At 39.4% G+C, this 18,164-nt stretch overlaps 1 protein-coding gene and 1 long non-coding RNA gene across 7 annotated transcripts in view; one reads left to right on the top strand and one right to left on the bottom strand.

Moving 5' to 3' along the window:
• actn1 (actinin, alpha 1) overlaps positions 1-18,164 on the bottom strand; it is a 72,755-nt gene that overhangs the window by 36,180 nt on the left and 18,411 nt on the right. The gene's annotated exons all lie outside the window — the stretch shown is intronic.
• Positions 5,004-11,021, top strand: LOC118567036. Its single transcript, XR_004933435.1, has 3 exons — positions 5,004-5,342; positions 7,838-7,938; positions 10,412-11,021. It is a non-coding gene; the product is annotated as an uncharacterized LOC118567036 (long non-coding RNA).

The raw sequence follows: 18,164 nt of genomic DNA, 5'->3' as shown, positions 1-18,164 counted from the left end.
TCTGCCATACTCTCATCAGGACATAACTCAGTAATTTCTCCATCGGTTAGTGTGGAAAACAGTCCTTTCTCAGCTGTGGGCTGAGTTAAGGTTAATGCAGGTCATTGCATCCCAGGAACTTACCTCAGCAAAACAAGCAGCCCAGAAAAGCAACTTTATGTCTAAATAAAATCAGAAATCCTAAAACTCTTCGGTATAACAAAAGTTTAACACTGAATGACTTGAAGTCATTATTATTTTAAAGCAGATGAAATAAAAACAACAAGCGAGCAGTTCGCTTATATACCCATCCATCCAGAACCCAGTTTTAGAGAAATAACACCTGCCGCTGTTACAGAAGGCAGGACTTCAGTCTCTCGTCTGAAACAGAAGGCAGCATTTTGCCGCAGACACTTGTCCCTTCTGCCTGGTTCTGGTTCTCTGTGGAGAGGGCCTGGATATCCTCTCCAGACGAATGTCGCTGGGTGATTTGCAGCATCGTGAACATGTTCTTGATGTGTCGAGATAAATCTTCAACATGCAATATGAGGCATCTCACATTTCAACGCATCGTTTCAGATGCTCTTCCCTCTGATGCAACAAACTCAGAGTCAGAGCCCAACTCTATCAGAGTCCTGAGTTTAATCTGATAGACAACCTGTGGAGGGACTTTAAGATTAGGGTGATGGCAATGAGGCCCTCCGACCTCAATGGCTTGAAGCCCATCAAAGATAAAACTAGTAGAAATGTGCAAAAAGCTGATTAGCAATCATTACAAAGGTTTGATTGCTCTAATGCCAATAAAGGTTTCTCTCCTGATTATTAAAAAGGATATAAGTAAAACTTGAAATATATAAACAGATTGTTCTTAAAACTGCCTTTCACATTTTTTTTTTTTATTATCGTATGATGGATTTCCCCATCCGAAACAGACTTCTTGCTTAATGAAAATACGTCAACACTAAAAATCACTGGGGTGCAGGGCTGGACGATATAGAAAAAAAATTGATCAAATAGAAATCATGTCGATCAACAAATTCTAAATATATATTTTAAGTGCAGCCCTGGTGATTTTATGCACTAGCTTAGCGACCTATTTTTAGATACAGAACACACAAACAGTGAATTCCTACTCAACCCTATAGTCAACCAACTTTATAACAAAACTGCAAGTTTTTAAAAAAGAAAGCGTGCTCTTTGAAGGGGGCGGAGCTTGGTGACGGAGTGTTCCTGGATCTGCGTTTGTGATTGGTTTGGAGAAAGTAATGACTGTAATATTAACTTACATTATATACACATTATATATTGCATTCTAACCTATAATGTATATATATCTATTATATACATTATAGGTTAAAATGCAAAAGGAAGGAAAACTTATTTTTTTTTACTTTTTATTGACCCTTTTTTTCTATCAACAATATACGTCTAGGGATAAATACATATTATTAAATTATCGCCCAGCCCTACTCAGGACTAACAGGCTTAACTGCATGTGGAAATAACCCTTCACCAGTCCTCTGGTGTAGTTTACTAAGACTGGGGTAGGGGGGCCATTAGCCTCCATCCCTCATCTACCGGCAGTGATTCTCTGTGTGATCTGCGTCCCTGGATCAGCAACAGAATTGCCGGTGTAAGCCCGACGCGTCAAGACAACAAATGGAGCCCAAAACACGTGTGCATGTTTGAATTTACGCACCTTCAATGACCCTCCTAAGCGTTTGCTGTATGAGTGATGGACACAGCAGCGTGGTGTGTGGCGTTTCTCATGTGCCGCCTGCGAACTCCACGTGTGACTGTGCTGTCCTTGTAGTTTGTGTCAGTACAGCATGTGCTGTGAATGTCTGAGCTGTTAACATGTCTGCTGCAGAGGGCTGCACACTGATTGCTGCCCTGTAAACATGGCAGAAACGCCGCAGTTTACGCAGGCACCGCTCCTGCTCCAGCATTTTGCCATTTAATAGAGCAAAACTAAAGCAGGACAGCCTGGTTCTCCGTGGGAGGAACGGAAAGATCATATATTTTGAGGGCCTTTTTCCCCCCCGCTCTCCCTGTTCTTGTCTGCTTCCTCTTTTTCTCTGGCCTCAGCCTCCCAGAACAGAGGCGGGCTATAAAAACAACAGGGGTGAAGAGAGGGAGGAACCTGCTCAGCATCAACTTTTGGGAGGGCTGTCTGTCAGCGTCATTAAATTCAAGTGTTTTTTTCCCCCATGGCAGCTACTGTGGCTGCAGTTTACCGCGCTGCTCCGGCAGAGGACACGTCACTTTGCAGGCTAATTGCAAAGACAAATTCTGAGCTGCTTTACTGTGAGAAATTGAATGAGACTTATATCTCATGTTTGAAGGAGGCAGGAAGCTGAGATTCCTTTAAAGTTGGGCCTTTCCCTGTCAACATAGGATCAACATTATTTGATTTTATGGCTGTAGTATTATAAGAATTATAAGTAGTATTATAAGAAAAAGTGCAGTCAGTTAGTACTTCTGCTCCCTTCTCTAAGACAAGTGCAAATTACAGTTTAGAAGTCATAACATAAATAAATAAATAAATAAATAAATAAATAAATAAATAAATAAATAAATAAATAAAATTGTGCCATATCTCAGATTTTTAACTCTGCAGTTTTGGTTGTTTTCATCGTAATACAGAATATACTTCTTGATTTGACTGTTCAGAGAGATTATGCCGTTCAATACAATACACAACATTTTGTCTAACAAACATTGGTTTGAAAACACATTTTCAAGGGATCTTTTTGCAAAAAGAAAAATACCTAAAATAAATAAACAAATTTGCAGAATAGAAAAAAAAATATTTTAATGGACATTGGCCACCTTGAACTACCTCCAGAGTTCGCCCTTCATTGTGTTGTAGATTAACAAAGAAGTTATGAAAATATTAATTTTTATTTAAGACTAATTGGACTACAAAACTTTGCTTTTGAGCAAACTTCTAAGACCTAAATATAATGTTTTATTAAATTTTTTCCCACCCCTCTTATTTCGCAAACTTTACAAATTACGTTCCTTTTATATATATATATATATATATATATATATATATATATATATATATATATATATATATATATATATATATATATATATATATATATATATATATATATATATATATATATATATTAGGGCTGGGCAAGTTAACGCGTTAATTTCGCGTTAATTCATTAGACTATTAACGGCGATATTTATTTTATCGCGCATTAACGCATGTTGCTCACATCATGCTTTCAGTCAGTGTCAGTCAGCACGCGCGCTGACTGCAGCGCGCTGTCACGGCAGCACTCTCCCCCTCCCCTCTCGTACATGGCTCAGCGGCGCCAGCCAATCAGCACGCAGGCTCAGCCTGGCCCGCGCACTCAGCTCTCACACAAACTTAATACACAAACAGCTGAGAGAGACCGGAGCAGCGAAAAAACATGAACAGAGGAAGTAGCACCGTTCGGCTTTATTTTAATACCGTAAATGAAATCAAGCTGTATGTTTTGAAAAAAGCCGGTTCATTTCAGTGGAAACACAACAAATTTATCTAAGCACGTGAAAAAACATGAAAACGTCGAGCCCCAGAAACGGAGAGAGGAGACGAAACTTCTCTCATTGCCCCGACAGACCCACAGACTGACGTCTCTGACTGAGGCGTTTCAGTCCTCCAGGGAACATCCAGGTAGATCAGTGGATGGATGGATGGATGGATGTTACTGGAGCCCACACATAACATGTAATTAAGACCTTGAAAGAACCTAGTACATATATTAAAAAGTGTTATTTAAGATAAGATAACATTAGCTAATCCTTTTGTTATCCCACGACGGGGAAATTTATAGGATTAAAGCAACAGGCAGGTGCACACAACACAGACAAAATTACATAAGGATTGAAATATATAAGAGGTGGATTAGCGAAAAAACACTGAACATAACATTATTATTATTATTATTATTATTATTATTAAATTGTAATAATAAAATGAAAACCACAAAACCCAAAAGGTCAACAGTTTCATGATACATCAAGCTTAGGGACTGGCTAATATACAGCAGGTCAAAAAAGGCCATATTTTGGCTGCAGTGCTTGTTCTCTTATGAAGAAAAGATCAACTAGTGCACTAAATTCAATAGATGGGTTGAAAATATCCAGTATAAAATAAGTGCTACAAATGTTACAACACTTTTGTTCATATGGCAGCAGAACATTAAAATAAAAGTGCTCTTTACACTACTTTTGAATTCATTCTTGGAGTTTGTAAATACAATGCGATTAATCGCGATTAAATATTTTAATCGTTGCCCAGCCCTAATATATATATATATATATATATATATATATATATATATATATATATATATATATATATATATATATATATATATATATATATATATATATATATATATATATCTCATCCAGAGAAGACGGCTCACCCGCTACTACCATCTAATGTAGAACAGATTACTAGATCAATGTGTGCTTCTGTGCTTTTTGTTTCTCTTGTTGTGTCTCTGCTCTGTCTTCTGTAACCCCAGTCGGTCGAGGCAGATGACCGTTCATACTGAGCCCGGTTCTGCCGGAGGTTTTTCCTTCCCGCTAATGGGTGGTTTTTCTTCCCACTGTCGCTTCATGCTTGCTCAGTATGAGGGATTGCAGCAAAGCCATGTACAATGCAGACGACTCTCCCTGTGGCTCTACGCTTCCCCAGGAGTGAATGCTGCTTGTCGGGACTTTGATGCAATCAACTGGTTTCCTTATATATATTGAGATGACATGTTTCATGATTTGGCGCTATATAAATAAAATTGAATTGAAAAAAAAAAAAAAAAATATATAATAATAATAATAATAATAATATTATATATATATATATATATATATATATATATATATATATATATATATATATATATATATATATATATATATATATATATATATATATATATATATATATATATATATATATATATATATATATACACACACACTAAAATATTTGATTAAACACAATCATTTAAGTCAATGAGTATTTGCTGATCCTTCACTTTGTTGTGCTGCTCCACCACGGCCATCTGCCTTTTGCCATCAGCTCTAGTTTTATCTCCCGTCTTTGCTCCATTTGTATCTTTTATGCTGGCCTCCAGTTTGCGATGTGTTGATTTTTCAGCAAGGAAAGCACATGGCGTCGGTCTCCCAGAGAAAGTGGCACGCACCGGGACCACGAGTGTCCCTGAAATGGGGAAACACTGAGGAGGACATGGCCAGAGGGTGTATGAGCCAAGCCTTGAAGCTATCAGCACAGTGAAGGTAACAGAAACGCATGGGGGGAACAAAGGCAGATTACAGAACCCAAAATGGTAAATAGGACTTTTATTTGACTACATTAGCTTAATGATGTGTTACTAAATGCTCACATATGAGGAACCTTGCTGCTGATGGCTGGGCACAGTGTGTAATTTGGAGAGATCTGCCATTTAATCCCTTGCAGCCTGACTCAGTTATTTGGAAACTGTGCGGTGATTCAGATATCAGTGATGGTTTTGGTTTCTCCTTTTAAACCTGCGATGCGTCGCCTCATGCACAAAGCTAGCACTTGTTCGTGTAAATACAATGATTTTCCCCAGCGCCGCAGTTTAACTTTTATCGTAGATCAGGAGAGAGATACTATGAGGTACATTTCAATTTGTATTATATGTTTTCATTTTGGACTATTTGTCATGATTTCGGGGAGGTTAAGATCTCAAAAAATAAAACAATATTTCTCAAAAGGGAATTTGGTCTCACGAAGCACAATCCAGGTGGTATTAGCGTGTGAGTGTGCCTGGAAAAAGCTTACATTGTGAGCACCTGATATGAAGGTAGGAATTTTAAGCTTGACGCCTTGCATTTTATGTTTGAGGCTCTTATTTTGAAGGACTGCCCTTTAGGTTGGCCTATAACACTCTGTAACATGAGTATGAAAGAACCCCCGCTCACTTTTAAATCGTTTGTGAGACAACGTTGGTTACTCGTGATAAAAAAAGAAACAAAAATAAAATGACACATGACTCCAACAATCTGAAAGCACTATTATTAGCATGTATTCTGTTAGCCACTAAAAATACTAAAGTTAGTTTGGAGTTCGTTTTTTTTCCCCCCCATGTCCGTATTGTTTTTCTGTTCATGTACAGCACTTTGAATAGTCTTGTTACTGAAAAGTGCTAAATAAATACACTTGCCTTGTCTTTTAAATAGAGCCAAGCTAAAGAGGAATATTGCTGTTTTTTATCTGGACTATATGTGATCATCTGTAGTTCAATATCTAAAATACTTTCCGACAAGCACAGTAAAGGTCTTTAAATTTGCACAAGTCTTTGCTAAAGTTTAGACTTTACTGTTGAATGTTTTGACGTATCCTTCTTGTAAATATATCACACATTTTTAACTTTAGAGAATATTTAAGTCTTCCACAAAAAGTTCTAAAGTTGTTCTTGTAAAAGTTACATTATTTTCTTAGAAATGTACCACATCCTGAAACATTTTTTTCTTTTTGTGAACAATGGCCTCAATACTACCATATACGGGTAAGATGTGGACTATTTTGAAGCACTGAAAATACCACAATTAGCCAACCATTAGTCGCTTATGAGGCTAACTTTGGCATCTGAAGCAGAGCTTCTTATCAATGAAAAACTAAAAGGCCGTTTTACAGCTTCCAATTGCTCTGGATTGCATTTGATCATTTCTAGTTCAAAAAATAAAACATTTAGATGAATCGTGCATCAACTGGACAACAACAGACATTTTTTTTTGTAAACATGACTGAAGGTTTGTGAAACCTTTTATTTTATTTGTGCAAACAAAACGGTATTTCCATAGCTTTTTTTTGTCATAAGGAGCATGACAAGCATAAAAGTCCCAATATATTTACAAGTCAAACCTGGACTGGGATATTTCATACCAACGTCAGATGCTTTAAAACAAGTTCCTGATGTTTGAAATCTTTTTTCTGTTTGTGACAAAAAAAAAAAAAAAGATTTTTAGTCAACAGAAGTAAACTTTGCCTTAGTTCTTGGAAATCCAAGACTTGTGTGTCGTCTTATCTTGTGAGCTGTTGCCTCTTTCTGGTGCTTAGTATAAGAAAAAAAAACTTTTAAAAAGTAAAAATAAACCTTAATTGTTAATATAGTGTACCAACCCTTATGTTGATTTTCAGAATGAGCTAGTAGATCAACCTTAGCTCCGAAATCTCAAAAATTTCTTAAATAACTTAATAAGGCTCTATGTAATTTTCTGATGGCTCCACAATAAAAAATAATTCCCTAATGAAATAACTTAGAATCTATTTTTATGACATAACAGCTTTTAAATGTGCAAAATCCCTCTCTGGCCCCTCTCCTGTTCGGCCTCCCACCTCTCACTCTTCTCCAGCCTCTTTCCCTCCTTCACTCCCTCCCCATTAATCAGCCTCTGTTAGGAAAATATTTCCTGCTTCTCTGCCAGCTCCATATTAGTACAATCCTTTAAATGAAAAAAAAAAAAAAAAAAAAAAAGGCCAGCTCATGAGTCCCAGCCCCTGCCATATCCGAACACACGGGCAGGCGGACAAGTTCATGGAAGAGAGGAAAGGCAGACGTCGCTGGCAGAGATTCTGACACAGGAAGATGGTTTTCAACACAGCGGCCAGTTTCTCAAGCCTCAGCTTCCAACTCTGAGCCTCTAGTGGGCTAATGAAACCTCAGTGAATCTGCTAGAAAAATGTCAAGAATATTTTTTTTATGTTTCGCCCAAAATGTTTGACTTAAATGGTAAAAAGGGGGAGATGAAGAATTTAAAGGCTGGGTGCCATTTCTTTTTCCAATCCAATCCACAGCTCTAAAACTCCATCACCGCCCACAACTGGAGCGGTAATCAGGAACGAACGCAGTCAAAGATGAGCTGAGGAGGAACTGTGCTTCTCTGCATCCCACAGAGGTAAAGTGTCTTTCTGTAAAGTCTATTTTTGCTGCCTCAATTTCACCCATGGTGGTGGGAGGGGAGGGGGGGGGGACACAGGGGCCTGTGTGGTGTGCCAGGAAAAGCTGAGCTGCTAACACTTTGCTCCATCCAAGAGTCCCAGATGATTTTGTGATAAGTGATGGATTAGTGTGTTGCAATCCGCCAAACAAACGAGCCTCGCAGGAGTTTGTTCAGATTTAAAAAGGCCCCCCAGATGAAAACAAAGCGACTGCTGAGAGCAATATGCTTTTCTCAGGTGTGGGTCACTAAGAAACGACAAGAAAAGAATAGTTTAAAGAAGTTTTCTTTGGATAAGTCTGGAAAGAAAGAACTCAGAAAAGTTCTGACCAATGCGATATATGGAGGGGTATGTTTAACTGTAGGTACACCAGCATTCATCCTTTCATTTCACTAACAAAATTAACCCCCAGCCTTCCATACTTCAAGCATTAAAGGAATCTTTTTTTTTATTATTTCATCATCGAAATTAATTTTTTTGTATTGACAAATGCAAAAAAGCAATGTTAACTTAGCAAAAAAAATTAATGTTGCAGTCCTTTAAGTTTTAAGAGTGATTCTCTTGTGTCAGCTATAACAGACATGTAGTTTCACATGTTATTCTAGATACTGATGAACCAAAAATTAATTGTCTGATTTTTGTGATCGGTTAACAGCCAACCGCCTGGTGAGAAACTTAAAAAAAAAAAACATCCTTTTTCTGATCACTTCATACTCCAACCCCTACAAAGCTGTGGCAACAACAACAACACTGTTTAGTGTGGAAGATGCTGCAGTGGAAACTGGACACTAGGAAGCTATTCTCAGTCCAAGTGTTTGAAAAGCAGCACGGACATGTACGCAGCTATAAGGGAAAGCACGCCTTTCCACAAGCCGAGAAATACTGTTTCTGGAAGTCATTCAGGCTAAGAGAGAGAGCAAGACATTCTGCAGATAACAGGAAGGCTGAATAGAATATAACAAAGCTGAAAATCATTATAGAAGATGCAGGATCTGGAGCTGTCTGCAAGTACCGGTATTCTCTTGCAAATACAGACGGAGACACACGTCTTGGAAACACTAGCCACAAGAACCATGTTAATTGCTATCAGAAGATCTGCAATCAAATTTCAAAATCGGTTTCATGGGTATTAAGGCATATTATTACCTCTACTCCTAATACAAACAATACATGACTGTTGTGAGCAGAAACACTACAAAAATAATTGTGATGCTATTCTCCTTATATCATAATTATTCATTATACTTTAGAATCAGCAAAACTCACTACCATGGTCAAACTCCTAACTGCTTAATGCACCTTCCAATACAAGCAAAACGCATGCTGTCTTGCAAAAGTATTCACCCCCTTTCCGTTTCTCAGGTGTTGTTGCATCAAAAACTGCTATTAAAATGGATTGTTTTACAGTTTGCAACATTTCATTTAGAGAACATGCCTACATTTATTACTGCTGCAAGTGGCTTTGGATGAATCTCTTGTGACATCTTGCCACTGGGATTTCTGGCCATTCCTCAAGGCTAAACTGCTCCATCTTCTTCGTGGTGGATGGCTTTCGCTTCTGAACAGTGATCTTCAAGTCACAGATTCTTACAGATTCTCGATTGGATTGAGGTCTGGACTTTGACTAGGCCATTTAAATGTTTCCACTTAAAACACTCAAGTGTTGCTTTACCAGTGTGCTTCGGGCCACTGCTGTGCTGGAAGGTGAACCTCTGTTCCAGTCTCAGATCACAGCCAGACTGACAGGTTCTGCTCAAGAATATGCTTATATTTAGCACCATCCATGTTTCCCTCCCTCCCAGTCCCTGCTGCTGAAAAACATCCCCACAGCATGATGCTGCCACCACCATGTGTCACTGTGGGGAATTATGTTCTTGAGGTGATGGGAGGTGTTGGGTTTGCAGACTTAGCATTTTCCTTGGTCGCCTTCCTCCATACATGTTGTCTGGACAGCTCCTTGGTCTTCATGGCGTGATGCTCAGTGGTGCTGCAGCCTCTGGGGTCTTTCAGAAAAGGCGTGTTTATACTGACAGATCATATGACGCTTAGATTGCACACAAGCAGACTTCATTTCACCAATTATAGGAGTTTTCAAGGTAAATGGCTGCACCAACATATTTTAGGGGCTTCAGAGCGAAGGGGGTGGATATTATGCACATGCCAATTTTTAGTTTTTTGTATTTATTTTTTATATTTTACTTCACCAACCAAGACAGACTCATCACATAAAATTTGACAAAAAAACATTTAAATTACAAGTTGGAATGTAGCAAGTACAGTGAGTAGAAGATACAGCTCTATTATTGTTATCGTCTGTATTATACGAGAGACCTCAATATGACTTCCTAAACTGTCACCCAGAAAGCAGAACTGTTAATGAAGGTTGGCAAGCAGTCAGCGTACTGAGATGCGTTTTGCTGCTGTTTTCAGTTTGGAGGCACAGTGGGGAAAGGAGCCAAACTGCTGTCTGAAGCCTCTGCAGACTGCCGCTCTGTGGCTCCATGCATCTGGCAAGCAGAGACGCTTTAAAACACAAAACCCATTTCAGCAAACTGAGGGGGAGGCAACAGAAGAAAAAAAAAAAAATGCCACAGGAAGGAACGACTGTGCAGAACGCCCATGGACAAGATAATGAAGACAGAGAGAGGGGGATTCATTAGAATGTTCATTAGGGATTCATCCGTCCATGTATGATCAGCCTCATAAACGGATAAGTTACAAGCCTGAAATAGATTTTCTCTTTTCATAACTGATATGCATCATACAATTAAGCAATGAAAATGTAGTTGTTTAATTTTACTGCAATAAAAGCCCCATCATACAACAAACACGAGCAACTTGCAGTTTTCAAGTTGGCATCGTTCCAGGAAACAGATTTGATTAAGGGTTGTACGATATGAAAATTTGGTCCGATTATTGATATCTGATATTAGTATTGCTGTTATGGCCAATAAATATTTACCGGTATTATATAAAAGTTTCCTTAATCTTTCAACAGCGAATAAACGATCACAGCACTGACATTTTCTCTCTGCTACTGTTAAACACCCCACTATCATACACTGCATCACTATCACATGCCCAAAGAAATACAACATGGCCAAGTACCTCCCCTCCCTAAACGCATACGCAAAGCGCAACAAGATGGAAACAAACATTAGTTGTTACTAATGAGGTCAGTACTAAAATGTTGAGAAATGATGCCAATGTCAAAGCTGATACATCGTGCATCCATACAAATCAGAATTTTACATTACTAACAGCGTCCATCCATAAGCTGTACAGGTCTAAGGTCAGGAGAAAGGCCAGCTAACATCTCTGCAGACCCCACACATCCTGCACACACACTGTTTGGACTTCTACCTTCAGCTTGGTGCTACAGAACACTATTTACCAGCTGCAACAGAGACAGTTTCTTACTCCAGGCTGTCTCTCTCTCTGATGAACACAATGAACGCCTCAGAGCCTGAGTAGTCAGCCACGCTGCTGTGAAACCAAATACGCACGTTTGAACTACCACTACCTGCCTTTCTTTCCTTATTTAAATCAAAACTAATTGGCTATACATCGATACATGTACACACTGTGCCTTTTATCCTTTGATTTCCTTTAAAGTGTATAAATTCCTGCACAATATATATTGTGAGCGATTGAAACCAAAGTGAGACTCCTTGATGCCGCACACAATCTTTGCTAATAAAGCCGATTCAGAAAAGATCTTGTTTTATATCATTTTCAAGCCAGTGCTAATGGAGCCTTAAATTAACCATGCAAACCTATCTGAGTAGGCGGCTCTTTTAGCCTTTTCACACTGCGCATCATTATTCATCAGCAAGGTTTCTTCCACCGGACGTAAAATATCATTTGCACAAAAAAATTGATGAAAGCGTAATGAAAGTAAAATCCCCCGCTGTCATTTTTCACCCTATAACATGTAAACAGAGAAAATGGGTTAAACCAGGACCCCCGCAGGCAGCCCAACGGTGCTGAAAACTAACTTAGCAGATTGATAAGATCCACGGCTCTGTCCGCCCTGCTCAGTGAGTCACGCACTGGAACAATATGACCTTTCTGCCTGTGGAAATTGGTGGAGTTGCAGTCCTCACGCGGCTCTTTCACTAAAACAGAGGAAGGACAGGAGTCAGGGGGCCTGCCAGCCAGAGAGGGGAGTACGCCGTGTGGGTCAGAGGTCATCATTCATCCCTCTCTGTCTCTTTCCTCTAAAGCTCACTGGAGTAGAAATAGGGACTTGCCTACACAGATTTTCAAGCATGCGGTCGCTTCTCGTGCTCCAAAAATACTGAATGAAGCCCAGCTGAGGCTGCCAGGCAGATGTGGCGGGTTCAGTTTGTGTGTGGGACTCGTACTTCCTCACTGCAGCTGCTCGTTTCTCTGAGGAGATGCAAGGCTTTAAACGTTTGCCTTTTAGTCTTTGCATCTAAACTTCTTACTCTCATGGTTTTTTTTTTTTTTTGGCAAGCCAACATATTTTCTTATTTAAAATGTATTTTAGCAGTTGGCTTTTGCCAGGAAATCCGCACTGGATGATTTTCAGCTTGATATGCCCCTGTTGTAAACTGAAAAAAAGTAATCTTCTCCTCAGATTAGGAAACGCAACAACCCTTCAAGTGAACTGACCCAGATCTGAGTATAGCAAATAGTGTAAACTTATTTTTGGCTCCTCCTTTTGAGCTTTCAACCTCGTTCTGTAACAGAACTCCTGAATTTCAAAACGGCGGAAACTTTCAGATATCTCAAGAGTCGTGGTAAACTTCTGGTTACACACAGCAATGCTGATAACTTATACAAGATGCTAAAGGAAGTTTAAAATAAGAACTGTTAAATCCTTTTCTTTGCTTCAATATACTAAAACTCTGTTTTACAGTACATTCTAAAATTATATGCATTGTGAAGACACATAAGTTCCTAATATAAATCATACGGCTGGAGATTTAAATAGTTAAATACGGGAAAATAAAAAACACAAAAAATAGCAGATTTAATTGCGCCTTTCTCAGTTGTATAACAAGCAACACTAATGCACACCCTGCAGTCCAGAAGATTGCGGTAATGCGCTTTAAGGCTGTTTGCCAGCCATGAAAGGCGATACACAGGTGCCTTTGAGCAGTGCAACACACCAACTCAAAGCGAAACATTGTACTGCGATGGTAGACACCAGCGCTAACATTAGCTACGATCTTTTAACAGCCCATAACATACCAGACGACAGAGGAAAAATAAAAAAGGTTTTTATAGTCCCAGTTCTACCGACCCTCCTCGGTTTGGCCCGACTTGCTAGTTTGTGTATCTACCGACCTAAAAATGCCCAAAAGAGGGAAACTCCTCCTGAGGGTGGCTTTAGCCCTCGTCCTCCCTACCCCTTACCCTGTTTGCAACATTGACACAAAATACATTAAATCATTATAAATAAAAACAAATAAATGAAAAACAAATAACTTCTGTATAATTGTATATGTAAAATTGTCTTGGATATTTTTTAAGGATACAATAATCAACCTGCATAAACATCTGGCTCACACATCAGCCTAAAAGCCTCAGCCATGGTGGGAGTGACGAGAACACGTTAATAGTGCGTTAAATTTTTAACTGCAGTGAAATTAATTTAATAGGTAGGTTTGATAGGTTTAATAGGTTGGATTTTGTGCTGGGAGATCTTTGGTCAATGGAGTGGGGACTTTCAGCACCCGCTGCCCCCCCCCCCGGCTGTTCTCAGTCTGAAAGGCAGACAGCAGCTGCCTTCTACCTCAGACGGTGGAAGGATGGACACTCTTCAGAAACAAAACCTGAGAGTTTTCATTGTAAAAGAAGAGAAAGCCTTGATGAATCCACAGATCTGATACAGCGTGTCTGCGTATAGAAAGTGTCCTTTTCTTTCTTTTTTTCTTTTCAGGCATGGTTCATGGTTTGCCCATAGTAAAATTATATTTCGATTCGACCCACTCCGTTCACAGTGGTCCATAATATTAATGTCATTGCCCTTTTTCTGGGTTTCCTTGGAGGAAACCAAGCCAAAATGCTGCTTGAGTCCACTTGGTTTGACCCTGCTCGTGTAGGGTCAGAGAAATCTGGGCTAGCCCTGAACTACTGCTCCTTCAATGCTCACAAGCGAGCGGAGCCGGGGGGTGTGCGGCCTAACCAAGGCGGAGAAACTGGGGCTTATCTGACATTCTTATTACCATTCCCTCGTGTCTATTCATTGACTCAGTCCTCAAACAAAATGTGTTTTCTTCTTGACTGAAATATTGATATTTGATAAAAAATGTAATAAAGTGTGATGAACCACATATCCTCTAATTAAATCTGGCTCCACAGCTAATAAATTATTACTGATTTCTCAATAAAGGAGGGAAGCTAGATCATTGTGTTTAATTGCTGTTTTTAAAGAGAAATCAGAATGTGCTAAAATTGGTATACGTAGGTAACAAAAGGTGTAGTTTGAAATTTGGCCACAAATCCTTGTTCGGTACATGCTTATAAAAAGATAAAAAGCAATGACAGCAAACCTGAATGTATCTACATCCCTTTTTTTAGGTTAACAAACCCAGAAGTGGATATTATAAACAAGAAATATAGTAGGAAATAAAAATAAATATGTGGCCAAAACTGTAGCACACTGGCCCAGCTGTAAAAGCCTCCCTCCTGGCAGTGAAGAGGAAGGGTTTTTCCCAGCAGCTGTGATGGAGTGTGACAGTCTCTCAGGTGTAGCTTCCATCCAGGCAGGCACTCAAAAAGGCTGTTACTCCTCCAAGAGCTGAATCAGCATCCTCATCCCATTACACTTATCTATTGCCTTGCCTGCTGGTTCAGCACATGTGTGCGAGAGGGCGAATGCGCCACAGCGCTCAAAGGAAAGCAGAAAAACAGGAGTCCGACTGAGTGCAGTAGATGCATGTGCATAATCTTCACCGTGTGCAAGAAGCGCTGCGTCAAAAGAATAGCAGCCATTGTGACCGGTCCGCTGATTATTGACCGACTTGACCCAAAGCGGACCCGATGCATATTCATGTGCTGGTGTGAGAAGTCAAAGTGTGGCAATAGCTCGCTCCTCTGTCGAGTTCGCTTAACAAAAGGACGGTTCGTCTGTGAAAACGCCCGGAGGGGACCTGAGCCTGGCCAGTCGCCGTGGCAACCGGAGAAGCCTGCAGACCCAAACAAAGCCTGCGCCCGCGCTCACACGCACACGACTGGCAGCACAAGCTTATAGGAGCAAACCTGGGCCTCGATCAAAATACCTACTGAATTCAGGTATGTGACCAGAATATCCTCGGCTGGTAGTGAAAAAATGGAATTAAAAAAAAAACTATAATTATGACATTGTGTTGTACTAATTTCATCTTCACACCAACTGATAGAAATAGAGGTTATAAATTCAGAAATCCCTCCAAAACCACCATTTTACACACTGTTTAAACTTGTCACTAGCACCTTCAACACAGAACATAAAAAGACAGCCAACATGTGAAAGCTTTGTGTCCCAAATGTCCACACTAATATTGTTGTGTAGGAATAGCTTTAAGTAAAACACAATTCTAGCATTTTTATACACTTTCCATTCTATTGCCCACAGACAAATTTCACCACCAGCTAAACTAGTCTACCACATATTTCTTCGGACACATTAAAGATTTACGGAATCAACGCAAATGATCAGTCAAGTCCCCATGTCTGCACTGATGTAGATTCACAGATCTCGGCCCGTCGAATGCTTGGAGCAGCTTCAGTTGACAGCCTCTCGCCTACTTCAACCTGAACTAATGATTTTGTGACCATTTGGTGGCACGTACAGCCTCTGTATAGAGCACAAAATGCATTCTCCCTGATCATTAAGCACTGGCAAAATATGCTAAGAGACTGACGTCACGGAAATTTAACATACCCAACCCTGACGCAGCAGAACAGTATGAATGTTACGTCTTTAATCCCAATAGGCACACACTATACACACACTCTGTTATCAACTCCTTAGTAGGAAAACAAGCTGTGGGCTATCTGAAAAGGCGGCAGAAGCTGCTACATGACATTACCAAACTGCGTCGCATGACTTATATAATTTGCTATTTACAGTAAAGGATATCTGTAGGAGAGTGAAATGATGTTGTGGGAGCAACAAAAAGAGAGTTAAATAAAAAAAAAAAAAAAAAAAACTTACCTAAAATATGTTTAGAACTTCAAATGAACTTTCTGCCGTCTATTTATGATAAATTTATTTTTTTGTTTTGTTTTCATTTTATTTTTTTACAGTCAAAATTTCAGCCCCCTCCTTTATCTGGTTTTTGGGAATGGAAAGGGACCCCAAAAAAGAGAAATATTTACTTATGTTTGTTTTTAATGATTCTTTAATTTTTAGTCTACTGGTTTAGTCTACTGGTCTGGTTTAGTTTTTATCCCTAAAGGTCCACTTAGGCGCCTAAAGTAAGCTGTGGTAAAAAAAAAAAAAAAAAAAAAAAAAAGATTTTGATTAATATTTAGGAATCTAAATGAGGACCAGCCACTGACAGGGTTAAACTTGCACAATTTGTGGAGGAATTAATATCCGCTGAACTGAGGGCAGCTGGGAGGGACTGCTGCTCTGGTGGACTGGGCTGCCTGTGACTGTTTTGGTAAGGAGAATTAGCCAATCACAGCACACACTGCTTGTTGAGTAAATGGGGGGGCATAAAGTAAAAAAAAAAAAAAAAAACATTTGTGCCTTCACGTCAGAGCCTTTAAAAGGCTTTATTACAAGCAGGAAAAAAAGTCATTACATGTATTACTAGTTGTTTTTTCACAACATATTATATCCACAAGGGGTCTGAAATTTTGCTACACACAGCAACACAACCTGGACAGACATGGCGCTACTTTCCGTTTTTCTTATTTTAAATGCAACTAATTTATTTACTTCCACTCGCACATGAAAAGCATTTTATTTAGATATACTAGACATGGCAAGATGTACAATGGTGGCACGGCAGCTTTCAATCTGAAAGCTGAGGCCACACAAGTGTCCCGTCTACCTCAATAACGTTTTATCTTTCTTGTGACGTCGCCATATTTGATGAGAGAACAAACAAATGGCCTTGTGTCCGGACAAATGTCTGACTAAGTATGACGCAAGCTGATAAGAAGATGGGTGCCTACTTCATGTATCGCGGCACTCAAATCGGATGCAAATTTGACTGGAGATGCTATTCAAATAAAGGTATGCTGAGCAACCAGTCATTGTAAAGCTGTGTGTGAACATCTTCCTGGTTCAGTAACTCTGTGCAGAACAGTCCCACTGCACAAAGGCCGCTTTTTCAAGCGAACATGCACAAAAAAGAAGATATGGGTTCAGGTTAGATATACTGAAACATGAAGGACGTGGTTTGTAAATGACCAGTAGCTAAGTAACATATTGCTGTATTTCCACAATGTGGCGTATCAACAAAGCCTTATAGCTGCACATACGAATCTGCACAATAGAGGAAGAGGAGAAAAATGGACATTGAAAAACAAGAGCAATTTTGTTGTCAGAAGTCAACAACCAGGAGACCTGAGTCATGTCTGAGCTGTCAGTCTGTGGGCTAACAGTTTGATGTGATGAGCTGAAGGGACCCAGTCCAGAGTCATAAACCCAGAACTCATGAGTCAGCTTGAGCTCGGTTTGCCAGAAACAGCCGTGTGATGGGAAGAGGGCGGCTCGGCTCAGTGCTGGTGCTGGTTTGTGCCGGAGCAGCGTTTTTTTTTCACTGCTGACCACCACCTGACTGCAGGAAGTGCTGAGCTGGGAGGAGCTACGCTGGCCTTCAACAAAGGAGACTTTCAACACCTCTACACATCAGCAGGGCTGGACATGTCCAGTTAGGGCAATTGTACTTGTGTGGATCAGGAGTGGGTTATGATTTTCAGTCATTTTATCATTTTTAAAATAAAAATATTTATTTTTATTATTATTTATTGAAGATGCAATATCACAATTTGGTTAATCTTTAAACCTCTTACATTGCTCCTCTCTAGTTTTGTGCCAGTCTTGTTTTTTGTTGTTTTTTTTGTTTTTTTTCATTTAAAAAGTTCAGTACAACTAAAGATATAAAATAGTCATGTGCTATTTGAAGATACAGAGCTGTAGAGCATCAATGTATAAACTGATCACACCTTTTCTTGATTATGTAGGTATTCATCGAGTTCCTCTATCCTTTCT

This window comes from Fundulus heteroclitus, chromosome 19 (assembly GCF_011125445.2).
Source record: "Fundulus heteroclitus isolate FHET01 chromosome 19, MU-UCD_Fhet_4.1, whole genome shotgun sequence".
NCBI classification, from domain to species: domain Eukaryota; kingdom Metazoa; phylum Chordata; class Actinopteri; order Cyprinodontiformes; family Fundulidae; genus Fundulus; species Fundulus heteroclitus.
Note: the sequence above shows the minus strand (reverse complement) of the source record. Positions and strands in the feature narration are given on the sequence as shown.